Source organism: Aotus nancymaae, unplaced genomic scaffold (genome assembly GCF_030222135.1).
Source record: "Aotus nancymaae isolate 86718 unplaced genomic scaffold, 86718_ANA_hifiasm-v0.15.2.pri h1tg000040l, whole genome shotgun sequence".
NCBI lineage: Eukaryota > Metazoa > Chordata > Mammalia > Primates > Aotidae > Aotus > Aotus nancymaae.
The window spans coordinates 72,925,566-72,941,468 of NW_026988454.1; the positions used below are offsets into that span (position 1 = coordinate 72,925,566).

The 15,903-nt window shown below is 36.0% G+C and overlaps 1 long non-coding RNA gene across 1 annotated transcript in view; it reads left to right on the forward strand.

The window, feature by feature from the left end:
- Positions 1 to 15,903, forward strand: part of LOC110567146 (uncharacterized) — a 33,994-nt gene that overhangs the window by 6,635 nt on the left and 11,456 nt on the right. Inside the window, exon 2 of the long non-coding RNA XR_002477602.2 lies at positions 11,614 to 11,694. This is a non-coding gene — a long non-coding RNA (uncharacterized LOC110567146). The remainder of the gene's footprint in view (positions 1 to 11,613; positions 11,695 to 15,903) is intronic.

The window sequence follows — 15,903 nt, forward strand, 5'->3', positions numbered from 1 at the left end:
AAGCAGCTCCCTGACACCACAGCCAGGTAAATCCACAAAGATGGGAAAAAACAGAGCAAAAAAAATGAAACCATCAAAGACCAGAACAGCTCTTCTCCTTCAAGGGATCACAACTCCTCAACAACACAGGATCACAACTTGACCGAGGAATGTGACTAATTGACAGAAACAGGCTTCGGAAGGTGGATAATAACAAACTTTTCTGAGCTAAAGGAACATGTTCTAACTCAATGCAAAAAACCAAAAACCTTGAAAAAAGGTTAGACGAAATGCTAACTAGAATAACCAGCTTAGAGAAGAACATAAATAACTTGATGGAGTTAAAAAACACAGCACGAGAACTACATGAAGCAAACACAAGTTTTAATAGCCAAATCAAACAAGCAGAAGAAGGGATATCAGAGATTGAAGATCAACTCAATGAAATAAAAATAGAAGGCAAGACAAGAGTGATAAGAAATGAACAGGAGAGATCCAAGATGGCTGATGATTAGCAGCTCGGGCACGTACCTCCCAGTGAAAGCGCAAAGAACGAGAGGACGCCACACTTTCAGATGAATATTAGTTGCTCACAGACCAGGAGATTCCCAGTGGAGGAGCTCCACGGGTCGCCAGGGCGACTCTTGTGGCCGGCGTGGCGGTTTTGCTGGTGCCTTAGCACGCCAGTTCTTGGTGCAGAGTCCGGAGATTCCCGGGCAGAAAAGCACCATCAATCTTAATACCGCTGTTTTGGCCGGCGCAGTGGATTGCTCAGATTTCGGAGCAGGGAATCAACAAGTTGGACGTCAGAGACCCAGTTAGAAAGTCGGTAATTATAAAGACGACAGACGGACAAATATATAACGAAGGGAAGAAACCAGCGTAAAAAGGTAGAGAATACTCAAAATCAGAATGCCTCTCCCTCTACAGGGGATTGCAATTCCTCATCAGTAACGGAACAAGGCTTAATAGATTACACGTGTGTTCCAATAACAGAAGCAGGTTTCAAAACGTGGGTGATAAGAAACTTCTGTGAATTAAAAGAACTTGTTCTAACCCAATGCAAAGAAACTAAGAACCTTGAAAAAAGGTTTGATGAAATGTTAACGAGAATGGACAATTTAGAGAAGAATATAAGTGAATTGATGGAGCTGAAAAACACAACACGAGAACTTCGCGAAGCATGCACAAGTTTAAACAGTCGTATTGATCAAGCAGAAGGAAGGATATCAGAAGTCGAGGACCAGCTCAGTGAAATGAAACGAGAAGACAAGAATGCAGAAAAAAGGATGAAAAGGAATGAGCAAAGTCTCCAGGAAATATGGGACTATGTGAAAAGACCTAATTTACGTTTGATAGGTGTACCTGAATGTGATGAAGAGAATGAATCCAAGTTGGAAAATACTCTTCAGGATATCATTCAGGAAAATTTCCCCAACCTGGCAAGGCAGGGTAATACTCAACTCCAGGTAATACAGAGAACACCACAAAGATATTCTTCAAGAAGACCAACCCCAAGGCACATAATTGCCAGATTTATTAGGGTTGAAATGAAGGAGAAAATACTAAGGGCAGCCAGAGAGAAAGGTCAGGTTACCCATAAAGGGAAACCTATCAGACTTACAGCAGATCTCTCAGCAGAAACTCTACAAGCCAGAAAAGAGTGGGGACCAATATTTAACATCCTTAAAGAAAAGAACTTTCAACCCAGAATTTCCTATCCAGCCAAACTAAGCTTTATGAGCAAAGGAAAAATTAAATCTTTTGCGAACAAACAAGTACTTAGAGAGTTCACCACCACCAGGCCTGCTTTACAAGAGCTTCTGAAAGAAGCACTATACATATAAAGGAACAACCAATATCAGCCTTTCCAAAAATATATCAAAAAGCAAAGAACTTTAACACAATAAAAAATTTACATCAACTAATGGGCAATACAGCCAGCTAGCATCAAATGCCGGTATTAAACTTATATATATTTTAATTGGATAAAAAGCCAAAACCCATCGGTATGCTGCATCCGGGCCCATCTTACATGCAACAATACACAAAGACTCAGAGAGAAGGAGGAAGATTCACCAATCAAAGAGAGAGTAAAAATGAACTAATAAACAAAAAGCAGGAGATGCAATTCTCGCCTCTGATAAAGTAGACTTTAAAGCAACAAAGATCAAAAGAGGCGAGGAATGACATTACATAATGGCAAAAGGATCAATGCAATAAGAAGAGCTAACGATTCTATAGATCAACGAGATAGAAAATTAACAAGGATATTCAGAACTTGAACTCAGACCCGGAACAAGTAAACTTAATAAACATTTATAGAACTCTCCACTTCAAATACACAAAACATACATTACCACCTCACACCTATTCCAAAGGTGACTATATAATTGGAAGTAAATCACTCCTCAGTAATCGCATAGCATTTTATAGGTTTAAATTAAATATTGGTTGGCTGTTTGTTTATCTTCTTCCCTTATTCCTTTCTGACTACATCATTAAGTATAATTATCAGTATAAAAGAGGTTTTCAATGCCCATTACTAAATTGCATTCTAACCTGGGCAAGAAAGCAATACTCCCATTCTCTCTCCCTCTTTCTTTCCCTTCTCCCTCCTCCCCATTCTCTCGCTTTCTCTTCCTTTTTCCTCCTTCCTATTCTCTTTCTCTTTAAAAAAAAAAAATTATATATATATATATATATATATATATATATATATATATATATATCTCTCCTTAAATTCAAGACAAGGGAGAATAATATTTGGCCAGCAAAAGATATTTGATGGACATGTTCAGGTTAATTTCAAGTACTAAAGTTGGATAAAGACTCAGGCACCATATATTGCTCTGGTTTATGCATTTTACAAGGTTTCAGAAAAATATCAGGCAGTTTAAAAAGGAAACTAGTGAGGCTCTAATTCCTGGCTCAGATATAAGGATAATGTGATTATAGAAACATTTTCCCCCAACTAATATTATTTCTCCTGTTATTAAAAACCATTTAAAAAAAAAAAAAAAAAAAAAGAAATGAACAAAGCCTCCAAGAAATATGGGATTATGTGAAAAGACCTAATCTATGCTTGATTGGTGTACCTGAATATGATGGGGAGAATGAATCCAAGCTGGAAAACACGCTTCAGGATATTATCCAAGAGAACTTCCCAAGCCTAGCAAGGCAGTCTAAATTTCAAATTCAAGAAATACAGAGAACTTCACAAAGATATTCCTCAAGAATAGCAACCCCAAGGCACATAATTATCAGATTCACCAGGGTTGAAATGAAGGAAAAAATGCTAAGGGCAGCCAGAGAGAAAGGTCAGGTCATCCACAAAGGGAAGCCAATCAGACTCACAGCAGATCTCTCAGCAGAAACCCTACAAGCCAGAAGAGGGTGGGTCCAATATTCAACATCTTTAAAGAAAAGAACTTTCAACCTAGAATCTCATAGGCAGCCAAACTAAGATTCATAAGTGAAGGAGAAATAAAATCCTTTACGGACAAACAATCATTGAGAGATTTTGTCCCCACCAGACCTGCCCTACAAGAGCTCCCGAAAGAAACACTAAGCACAGAAAGGAACAATTACGAGTCACTGCAAAAGCAAACCAGTTGGCAAAGACCAAAAATGCAATGAAGAAAATGAGTCAACTAATGGGAAAGAAAACCAGCCAGTAAGAAAATGGCAGGATCAAATCCACACATAACAATATTAACATTGAATGTAAATGGCCTAAACGCCCCAATCAAAAGACAAAGACTGGCAAACTGGATAAAAGGTCAGAACCCATCTGTGTGCTGTATTCAGGAAACCCATCTCACATACAAAGACACACATAGACTCAAAATAAAGGGATGCAAGAAGATTTACCAAGCAAATGGAGAACAAAAAAAGCAGCAGTTGCAATCTTAGTCTCTGATAAAATGAACTTCAAACCAACAAAGATCAAAAGAGACAAAGAAGGACACTACATAATGGTAAAAGGATCAATCCAACAGGAAGAGCTAACTATCCTAAATATATATGCCTCCAACACAGGAGCACCCAGATACATAAAGCAAGTTCTTAACGACCTAAAACGAGATTTAGACTCCCACACAATAATAGTAGGAGACTTCAACACTCCACTGTCAATATTAGACAGATCAACGAGACAGAAAATTAACAAAGATATCCAGGACTTGAATGCAGAGCTGGATCAAGTGGACCTAAAAGATATACACAGAACACTCCACCCCAAATCCACAGAATATACATTTTTCTCAGCACCACATTGCACTTATTCTAAAATTGACCACATCATTGGAAGCAAATCACTCCCCAGCAAATGCAAAAGAACAGAAATCATAACAAACAGTCTATCAGACCACAGGGAAATCAGACTAGAACTCAGGATCAAGAAACACACTCAAACCCACATAACCACTTGGAAACTGAACAACTTGCTTCTGAGTGTTGACTGGATAAACAATGAAATGAAGGCAGAAATAAAGATATTCTTCAAAACCAACCAGAATGAAGATACAACTTACCAGAATCTCTGGGACACCTTTAATACAGTGTCGAGAGGGAAATTTACAGCAATGAATGCCCACCACAGAAGAGACGAAACATCTAAAATCGACATCCTATTGTCAATATTGAAAGAGCTAGAGGAGCAAGATCAAAAAAACTCAAAAGCTAGCAGAAGAGAAGAAATAACTAAGATCAGAGCAGAACTGAAGGAGATAGAGACACAAAAAACCCTTCAAAACATCAATAAATCCAGGAACTGGTTTTTTGAAAAGATCAAAAAAATAGACCATTAGCCGGATTAATAAAAAAGAAAAGGGAGAAGAATCAAATAGACACAATAAAAAACGATAAAGGGGATATCACCACTGATCCCACAGAAATACAAACTACCATTAGAGATTACTACAAACAGCTCTACTCACATAAACCAGTAAACCAGGAAGAAATGGATAAATTCCTAGACACTTGTACTCTACCAAGACTAAACCAGGAAGAAGCTGAAACCCTGAATAGACCAATAACAAGGACTGGAGTAGAGGCAGCAATCAATAGCCTACCAACCAAAAAAAGTCCAGGTACAGATGTGTTCACAGCCGAATTGTACCAGATGTACAAAGAGGAGCTGTTTCCATTCCTTCTGAAACTGTATCTAACAATACAAAAGGAGGGAATCCTCCCTAACTCATTTTATGAGACTAACATCATCCTGATACCAAAACCAGGCAGAGATTCAACTAAAAAAGAAAACTTCAGGCCAATATCCATGATGAATATTGATGCAAAAATCTTCAATAAAATACTGGCAAACAGATTGCAACAGTACATCAAGAAGCTTAACCATCATGACCAAGTAGGCTTCATCCCGAGTGTGCAAGGCTGGTTCAGCATACACAAATCTGTAAATGTAATCCATCACATAAATGGAACCAAAGACGAAAACCACATGATTATCTCAATAGATGCAGAGAAAATTCAACAGCCCTTCTTGCTAAAAACTCTCAACTAGGTATTGACAGAACATATCATAAAATGATAAAAGCTATTTATGCCAAACCTACAGTCAATATCATACTGAACAGGCAAAAGCTGGAAGAATTCACTTTGAAATCAGGCACTAGACAAGGATGCCCATTCTCACCACTCCTATTCAACATAGTATTGGAAGTTCTAGCCAGAGCAATCAGGCAAGAGAAAGAAATAAAGGGTATTCAATTAGGAAAGGAGGAAGTCAAACTGTCTCTATTTGCAGATGACATGATTGTGTTATCTAGAAGACCCCATCATCTCAGCCCAAAATCTTCTCAAACTGATAAGCAACTTCAGCAAAGTCTCGGAATACAAAATCAATGTGCAGAAATCACAAGCATTCCTATATACCAATAACAAACAAACAGAGAGCCAAATCAAGAGCAAACTCCCATTCACAATTGCGACAAAGAGAATAAAATACCTAGGAATACAACTAACAAAGGATGTAAAGGACGTCTTCAAGGAAAACTACAAACCACTGCTAAACAAAATAAGAGAGGACACAAACAGATGGAGAAACATTCCATGCTCATGGTTAGGAAGAATCAATATTGTGAAAATGGCCATACTGCCCAAAGTAATCTATAGATTCAATGCTATCCCCATCAAGCTACCAATTACCTGCTTCACAGATCTGGAAAAAACCACTTTAAACGTCATATGGAATCACGAAAGACCCTGCATAGCCAAGACAATCCTAAGCAAAAAGAACAAAGCTGAAGGCATCACACTGCTGGACTTCAAACTATACTACAAGGCTACAGTAATCAAAACAGCATGGTACTGGCACCAAAACAGAGACATAGACCAATGGAGTAGAACAGAGACTCCAGAAGAAACACCACACATCTACAACCATCTGATCTTTGACAAACCTGACAAAAACAAGCAATGAGGAAAGGACTCCATGTTTAACACATGGTGTTGGGAAAACTGGCTAGCAATGTGCAGAAAGCAGAAACTGGACCCCTATCTGTCACCTTACACTAAAATTAACTCCAGATGGATCAAGATTTAAACATACAACATAACACCATAAAAACACTAGAAGAAAACGTAGGCAAAACCATCCAGGACATAGGCATAGGCAAGGACTTCATGACTAAAACACCAAAAGCAATGGCAGTAAAAGCCAAGATAGACAAATGGGATCTAATGAAACTCCAGAGCTTCTGTACAGCAAAAGAAACAATAATTAGAGCAAATTAGCAACCAAAAGAATGGGAAAAAATTTTTTGCTATCTACCCATCTGACAAAGGGCTGATATCCAGAATCTACGAAGAACTAAAACAGATATACAAGAAAAAAGCAAATAACCCCATTCAAAAGTGGGCAGAGGATATGAGCAGACACTTTTCAAAAGAAGACATATATATGAGGCCAACAAACATATGAAAAAAATGCTGATCATCACTGGTCATTAGAGAAATGCAAATCAAAACCACACTGAGATATCATCTCACGCCATTTAGAATGGCAATCATTAAAAAATCTGGAGACAACAGATGCTGGAGAGGATGTGGAGAAATAGGAACACTCTTACACAGTTGGTGGGAGTGTAAATTAGTTCAACCATGTGGAAGACAGAGTGGCGATTTCTCAAGGATCTAGAAATAGAAATTCCATTTGACCCAGCAATCTCATAATTGGGTATATACCCTAAGAACTATAAATTTTTCTACTAGAAAGACACATGCGCACATATATTCATTGCAGCCCTGTGTACAATAGCAAAAACCTGGAACCAATGCAAATGCCCATCAATGATAGACTGGACAAAGAAAATGTGATACATATACACAATGGAATACTATGCAGCCATAAAAAATGGTGAGTTCATGTCCTTTGTAGGGACTTGGATGAATCTGGAAACCATCATTCTCAGCAAACTGACACAGGAACAGAAAGCCAAACACCATATGTTCTCACTCATGGGTGAGTGTTGAACAATGAGAACATGTGGACTCAGGGAGAGGAGCATCACATACTGGGGACAGTTGTGGGGGTTAGGGGAGATACAGCGGGGAATGGGGAGGGATAACCTGGGGAGAAATGCCAGATATAGTATGCACCTAAAGTAAAATAAATTTTTAAAGAAAGTGTAAAAGTCACAATGAAAACATGAATAAAGAGTTCCATATTACTAGAACCAGAGATAAACTTTTCTTTTGCAGCAAATAGACAAACATGAATTAATCAAGTTGTGGCTGACATGAAGTTTATAAAACAATGTGTCCAAAAAATGGCATTGGAAGATCAAGGTCAGACTCCCGTCTACTTTCAGAGTCAGAATTTGAGTTCTGTTGGAGACACAAACAGTTTACTGTCCAAAGTAACTGGGATTATGTTCTTTCTCTCCTCTGCTCTCAGTAAGGATCTAACTATATTATTGTTAACAATATAAAATTTGTATATTTAATCCCTTCTATGAAAGAAGGGGCACAAACTGGTCAACAGTCAAGCTCAGGAGCAAATTGTTTTAACCACCTTTGTTGCTGTTGTTTCTTATCCTTTTCCAAAGGAGTAATATGGGAAATAAGCTCACAGAGCAGCAAGGGAATGATAGTTTCTGTGACTGACTTCGCTTGATCATGTACTTGTTATTTCCTGGCTATTTAGTAACATGGATGAAATATTTCAATTTGGTAGTAATCCTTCTTAGGATTTCAAGAGTACCATCAATTCCAACTAAATCTCACAGCGAAAATTCTTTGTAGTAAGTAGAAATTCTTATGGCAAATGAAGTGGCTAAAAGAGCTGGATATAACAAGACATTTAACTATATAGATTTAAGTATATCCCATGTATTTAGCAATGTAGAAGCCACTGATAACCTTAGAGTTATTTGACTTGAGGCAAATGGAATCCCAATGAAGAATACAGAAATAAAGACAGATGGATGAAGAGCTAAAGATAACAGGTAAATACAAGGCAGAGGGGAGGGGCAATCATTCCCCTGCTTTTCTAGGTTATTATTATTATTGTTTAATGAAGGGGTTTAAGGCAATTTAAAAGTTGATAAAAAGGATCTATATGAGAAGTGGTTAAAGGGCCCAAAGAAAGAGTTAATTCTCAGTAGAAGAAGAAAGATTTCTTCTGTTTTAGCAAGAACAGAATGGGCACATATCTCATGGTAATAAATATGATTACTATTATTTTTATTGTAAAGTATAAGGCAATGTAAGAGTAAACTCAGTGAGAGCTCAGATGAAGATGATTTGAAATGGTTATTATTTATAGAAAATATATTAATTATATAAAAGCTCATACTAAGATTGCAAAGGATGAATTAAGATTGATAATTGATGCTTTATTGGGTTATAATTTATACTTGTTTGGGTATACTTTCCTTTTGTGTGACTTATTGCAATAGTGTTTGTCTGCCCTTGATACAGGCAAAAATAAAAACTAACACTAATTGCATTCATCCAGGGTTAGACTTTTGACTACTGAGGCAACAAAAATAGAGGGTAAATGAAATTTACGTGTTGCAAAAAAGTTAAAATAATTGATCTAGGATTTTAAGCTGTGGAGGAAGAATGTGACAGGAAAGAAAAAAGCTAATGAGAGGACTCAGAAAAAGTGGTAGACTGGAGATCCTAATATAGAATGATGACAGTTGTACTAGAAATCTCTGAAAAGCCAATTGGAAGGAGGTAAGATTAGAATCAAAAAATGCATTGCAAAATTTAGAAGGAACAGTTCCACGTTATGAAAGCTCTAAATAGAAAGGACGTGGGGAGAATTGAAAGTGTACTCTAGTCCTTACCTATAGGTTCTGTTCCTTTTGTGAAATTGAATTTTAAATGGGAATAAAGTATGATTGTAGAGAGCACAAAAATAGCCAGCAGTTTTTTAAGAAGGGATTTGCATCTTTTTAATGGAGGAAAAAAGGGTAGAGAGATCCTAGTATAATTTGGCATAAGACCAGGGATTTAAAAATCAAATAAGTAAGTATAAAATCAAATTAAAAATAAAATTAGATGCACTGATTATTTCAGTTAATACTATTTTTGTTGTAATAATAGAAGACAAATTGAATAAAATACTATGTTTGTTTTAATACTAGAAGACAAATTGAGTAAAATAAATTGGAATAAATTTGGAAAGAAATAGTGAAATGTTCAAAAAGCATATTCAAAAATAGTTCAGTTTGTAAAGATATCAAATAAAATCAATGAAATGTTATTTTATGACTTGTTAAAAGAATGAAATATAATAGTGTTGGCAAGTGAAGGCTTAAATTAGTTCTATTATAAATTTCAAGATGTGGTAAATTGATACATTACAAGAAACAATTTTACAATAAGTATAATAACTTATATATAATCAGACTTTGACCCAAATACTGTATATCTAAAAATATATGGTTAGAATATGTATAAGACTCCTGAAATATAGATATTAATCAAATTTAACTTATAAAATCCAAACTGGGAAAATATTAATAATAAATTACCAAATTGCATTTTTGAAACAAGATAATAGCAATTATTATCACTACCTGCAAGGTAATGGATATTTTATTTTTTCTTTCACATTTCAGTGTTTTTTAATTCATTTCATGTTTGGATACAATATTTTCATAATAAGAGTGAATTTTTCTAGCCTGAGATCCACATTCCCAAAAAACAAAGTGTAAAACAAGTTCTTAACTTGAGAAGGAATTATTTGGGGTTGTGAGCTCAGTTAACAACTGTGACGGACTGAAGAGACTACAACAGTTAAAGAAGGAGTGATAATGGTCAAGTGTGGCACTGAGTTGTCTTCTCTACTGTGGAAAACTGTGAAACAGTCCTGCCAGGACCGTCTAAAGAGCTGTATAGAATGCACATTAAAATTGTTCACCTGTAGGATGAAAGAGAAAAACATCTACCCATAGAGTCACACCTCATGCTAACTTAGCATTGCCTTCAGATATGTACCTCTTCAATTCCAAAACACGTGTGAATACATATTGTCCTGAGACAGAGAGAGATGCAACATTTTCCAGGTAAGGTACTGTCCAAAACAGGTCCAAGCCCACATGGAACTATACAATAGGTGGGGCTTAAAACACAGCTAAGTCCCAGAAGATGTGAGTCACAGTAAAGAGAGTTCTGATTAAATAATTCAATAGATTATACTTAGAATTGTATATATAAGACATACAGGCTGTGTTTTATTGATATTGTTGGGGGCTCAGAAACAGATACTGCAAATATGACACTTTGACAGGCTGAACCGAAGAAGCCTCAAGGTCTCTCAAACCTTCTTTACACACCTAACACCCTCCATCTCTCTGAAAGGGCAGGATGAAATTGAACTTTTTTTTATCTGCCTAAGATCCAGAACCACCAAAGAGAACATGTTTTTTTTTCTCTTCTCTGTAAGACCAAGAATGCAACTATACCTGAACAAACCCTTTTATAATATAACATCTGTGTCTCCAACTCATTCAAATTCCAGAGAAAATGATTTAGAAGTTAATCTCTGTTTTCTAATCCATTCATTCTCCCTAGTACTCTCTCATTGTCCCTCAACAAAATTCATCTTCTCTTGTCTGCCATAACTTTTTTCCCAGGATGGCATTTTAGCTTCTGAACCCCTTTGGAAAGCGTGTAGGCACTCTATGGTTTGTCTTCTGTACACAATAATAAACTTTGGATGAGTTTTATCCAATTAATCTACCTTCTGAAAGTTGATTTTTTCAGCAAACACTTAGAGGGCAAAGAAGAATTTTCCCTTGGCTCCTACAACATACTACATAGTTTAAATATTTGAACTCCTATTTTATTCATTTCTAATGTACTTACTAGTTATTTGAGCATGTGTATAATAAAAAAGCAAGTTGATAATGCCTAAAAGTAAGACAAAATATTAGAAATATTTGATTTCTTCTTCAAATCTACCTACTCTCACTCATAATCACACACATACAAGTAAATGTACACAAATATGCTCAATCCTATATAAGATGGCTTTTAAAAATTCAGGTAATAAGTGTATTATGAAAAAAGAAAAACTATGCATGGATTTCTCTTTTTATTTTTATTTTTTTGCACCATAATAAACACATACAAACTTGTTATAATGTGTCTCTACAGGATCTAGTTTGAAGCACTAAGAATAAGACAACAATTTGAGAAGAGCCCCCATCAGAGCAACATATATTCTGCTAAAATAAAGTAAGAACAAATTTTATGTATAATGAAAATTGAGTAGGAGAATGGTGAAATCATTGGTGCTTCATGACAATGCCCCAATTAAGTCAATAATTTACAAATATAGATGATTCATTTTAAGAAGGGATAAGATGATGTTGAAGATGAAACCCACAGCAGCAGACAATTCACATCAATTCACTAGGAAAAATTTAATCTTAATTATGACATAATTGAAAAGGATTGACAACAGGATAAATAATAGCCAATACCATACACATTGCAAGTGATTCAGCTTAAACTTCTACTTAAAAATTAAAGTTGGGCAAACTTTCTACTCAATGGGTACCAAAACTGTTGTGCTCACATCAGCTTCAGATAAGAGTAGAAGTTTCAATGGAAATTTTCAAGTGAGATCAACATCCTGAAGCATTTCTTTTACTTATTTAATTTTATTTTAATTTCCAGGATACATGTGCAGAAAGTGCAGGTTTGTAACATAGGTAAATGTGTCCCATAATGGTTAGCAGCACCTATCAACCCATCACCTAGGTTTTAAATCCCACATACATCACATACATTAGCTATTTATCCTGATGCACTCCCTTCCCCTACCCTCCTGAAAAGCCCCGGTGTGTGTTGTTCCCTCCCTGTGTCCATGTGTTCTCATTGTTCAGCTCCCACTTACGAGTGAGAACAGGTAATGGCTGGTTTTCTATACCTGTGTTAGTTTGCTGAGGTTAATGGCTTCCAGTTCCATCCAAGTCCCCACAAAGTACATGATGTTGTTTATTTTTATGGATGCATAGTATTCCATAGTGTATATGTACCATGCTTTCTTTATCCAGTCTATTGTTGATGAGCCTTTGGGTTAATTCCATGTCTTTGCTATTGTGAATAGTGCTGGAATAAACATACTCATGAATGTATCTTTATAGCAGAAAAGACAAATATTTTATGATGAATCACAAAAAGCAATTCTAACAAAAGCAAAAATTGACAAGTGGGATCTAATTAAACAGCTTTTGCACAGCAAAAGAAACTAACATCAGAGCAAACAGGCAACCCATAGAATAGGGGAATTTTTTTGCAATCTACCCATCTGACAACGGTCGAATATCCAGCACTTACAGTGAACTTAAAGAAATGTACAAGAAACAAAGAAAAAAACAAGCAATTCCATCAAAAAGTGGGCAAAGGACATAAAGAAACCCTTCTCAAAAGAAAAGATTTATGTGGCCAACAAGTATATTTTAAACAAGCCCAACATCACTGATCACTAGAGAAATGCAAATCAAAACCACGATGAGACACTATCTCATGCCAGTTAGAATGCTGATTATTAAAAAGTCAAGAAACAACAGATGCTGTCAAAGCTGTGGAGAAATAGGATCACTCTTACACTATAGGTGAAAATGTAAATTCCGTCAACCATTATTGAAGTCAGTGTAGCATTCCTCAAGGATCTAGAACCAGAAATACCATGTGACCCAGCAATCCCATTACTGGATATATACCCAAAGGAATGTAAATTATTTTACTATAAAGCATTTTGTTAAAGAATTATTACAGAAGGTGGAACATGGCTTTACCAATGTGATCCTGAAGACAAAGCATAATCAAAGCAATGGCTAGCAAGAAGCAAAAGTGATCCAGTCAAAGCAAATGTGAACCAGTTAAGACCTAAGGTCATGGCAGTAGTTTTTTGGGGATGTTCAAGGTATTTCTTTTGTTGACTTTGTAAAGAGCCAAAGGATAATAACATCATCTTATTGTGAGAGTGTTTTCAGAAAGTTAGACAAAGCTTTAGCCAAAAAAAAAAAAAAAAAAAAAAGGCCAGGAAATCTTCACCGGAGTCTTTTCCCACCATGAGATTCTCCTGTTCATTTCTCTCATCAAACAAAGGCAATTTATGATAATTTTGATGTGAAATCATTAGGCATACATATTACAGTCTTGATTATCTTATTTGGATTTATTTTCACTTTCTAATTAGATGAATCCATTTTCACACTGCTGATAAACACATACCATATAAAGATAATTTAAAAAGAAAAAGAGGTTTAATGGACTCACATTTCCACATGGTTGGGGAAGCCTCACAATTATAGCAGAAGGCAAGGGAAGAACAAATGCACATCTTACATGGCAGCAGGCAAAAGGAGAATGAGAGCCAAGTGAAAGGGGGAAACCCCTGATAAAACTATAAGAACTTGTGAGACTTATTCACTACCATGAGAACAGTTGGGGAAAACTGCCACCAATATTTAATTATCTCAGACCAGTTCCTTCCAACAACATGTGGGAATTATGGGAGTTATAACTCAAGATGAGATGTGGGTGAGGACACAACCAAACCATATCACCAATCTTAAACAAAATCTATAAAGAGCATCCATTTTTCTTTCATTAATAACATAAAAAAGACTACATTCACATGGCTAATTCCCAGGAGCCTCATTTCTTTAGGACTGGACTAAATGACTCATGTCATTGCTTTCAAAAATGTCTAGAACTTGATGGAGCTCAGTATGAGAGTTAAAGATTACAGTTTTAATTTTTGCCTTTTAATTCCATTTTTCTATGAACTTTTTGAAACCCTCTTGTACATTTCTCCAGTTGCCACTGAACTAGGATGTTGTTATTTTATGCTTTCATATTGTTTTACATCTTCTTGTTGCCTAAGGAATTATCTCATACTACAGACCCTAAAACTCACTTGGACATCATGTGATCTCCCTGTCCTGCTGTTCTAAGATATCAAATAACATGTATTTTAAAGTACTAATTCTTTGAAGAGACAACTAAGCTAGCAAAATATGCACAACCTACATTTGAAGTCCCAGCATCTCTGAGACTTCTTGGTATAGGTTACTAATTTTTAAAATACAGGTGGTTATATGGGGATGAAAAGGAGAGTAGTAGACCTAGAAGGCTATGAAACACTTAGTGGAAACACTTCCACTTCTGCAACTATCTTAGGGGTCTTGATGGCTGAGTCAAATAGATCTCCATTAGCACATCAAGAAGAACTATGCTTGCCAAAACCACGCACTCATCATACTGCCCACAAGAGACACTGTTCTGCTGTGATGACCTGCTCCACTGCAATATATCAAGAAACTCTAACCTTCTCTGATCTATGTCCCCATTTTACTCACATGATCCATATTGAAATGTGAGAACTTCTTGATATGGTTCGGCTGTATTCCCACACAAATCTCTTCTGGAACTGTTGTTGCCATAACCCCTATGTGTCATGGGAGGTAGGTGGTAGAGAGTAATTGAATTATGGGGGCAGTTATGCCCATGCTGTACCCATCATAGTGAGTTCTTTCTCAGGAGATCTGTTGGTTTTATAAGGGACCAATAGATATGTTTTGACAAATATTATTTTACCTATATATTAAAATTAAATATTTACTTAGCCACATCACATGATAATAAAGCACTTTACCCCTTTTGCTCAGCATTCCTCCTTACTTCCATCATGTGAAAAAGGACATGTTTGCTTCCCTTTCCACCATGAATGTAATTTCCTGAACCCTCCCCAGCCATGCAGAACTGTGAGTTATTAAACCTTTTACCTTTATAAATTATCCAGTATCAGGCAGTTCCTTATAGCAGCATGAGAATGGACTAATACAGTAAGTCGGTACTGCAGACAGTGAGATGCTACTATAAACATACCCAAAAATGTGAAAGTAGTGACTTTGGAACTGGGTAACAGGCAGAGGTTGGAATAGGTTGGAGGGCTCAAAAAAAAAAAAAAAAAAAAAGGAAGAAGTGGGAAAGTTCAGAACTTTCTAAGGACTTGGTTGAGTGGCTTTGACCAAAACGCTGCTAGTGAAGTGGAAGAAATTTCTAAGTAACAAAGCATTCAAAATGTAATTTGGATGCTATTAAAAGCATTTAGTTTTATGTATTCACAAATACATGGTTTGGAATCAGAACTTAAGTTTAGAAAAATAAGAGCAGTTCATTTCTTGAGTATTCTTACACATTCAGTGGCATAGAAAACATATAATCCACTCTTCCTTCCAAAATAAACACTACAATCAAGAGAAAATACTATAGAAAATACATCTTAAATAGGGAAACAAACAGTACAAAAGATTGTAAATGACAGATTTAACAAATTATATAGTTAAATAACATCACCAGAAACTGAAATATTGTTGATTCATTCTTTTTTTTTAATTTCATTTTAGGTTTTGGGGTACATGTGAAGAA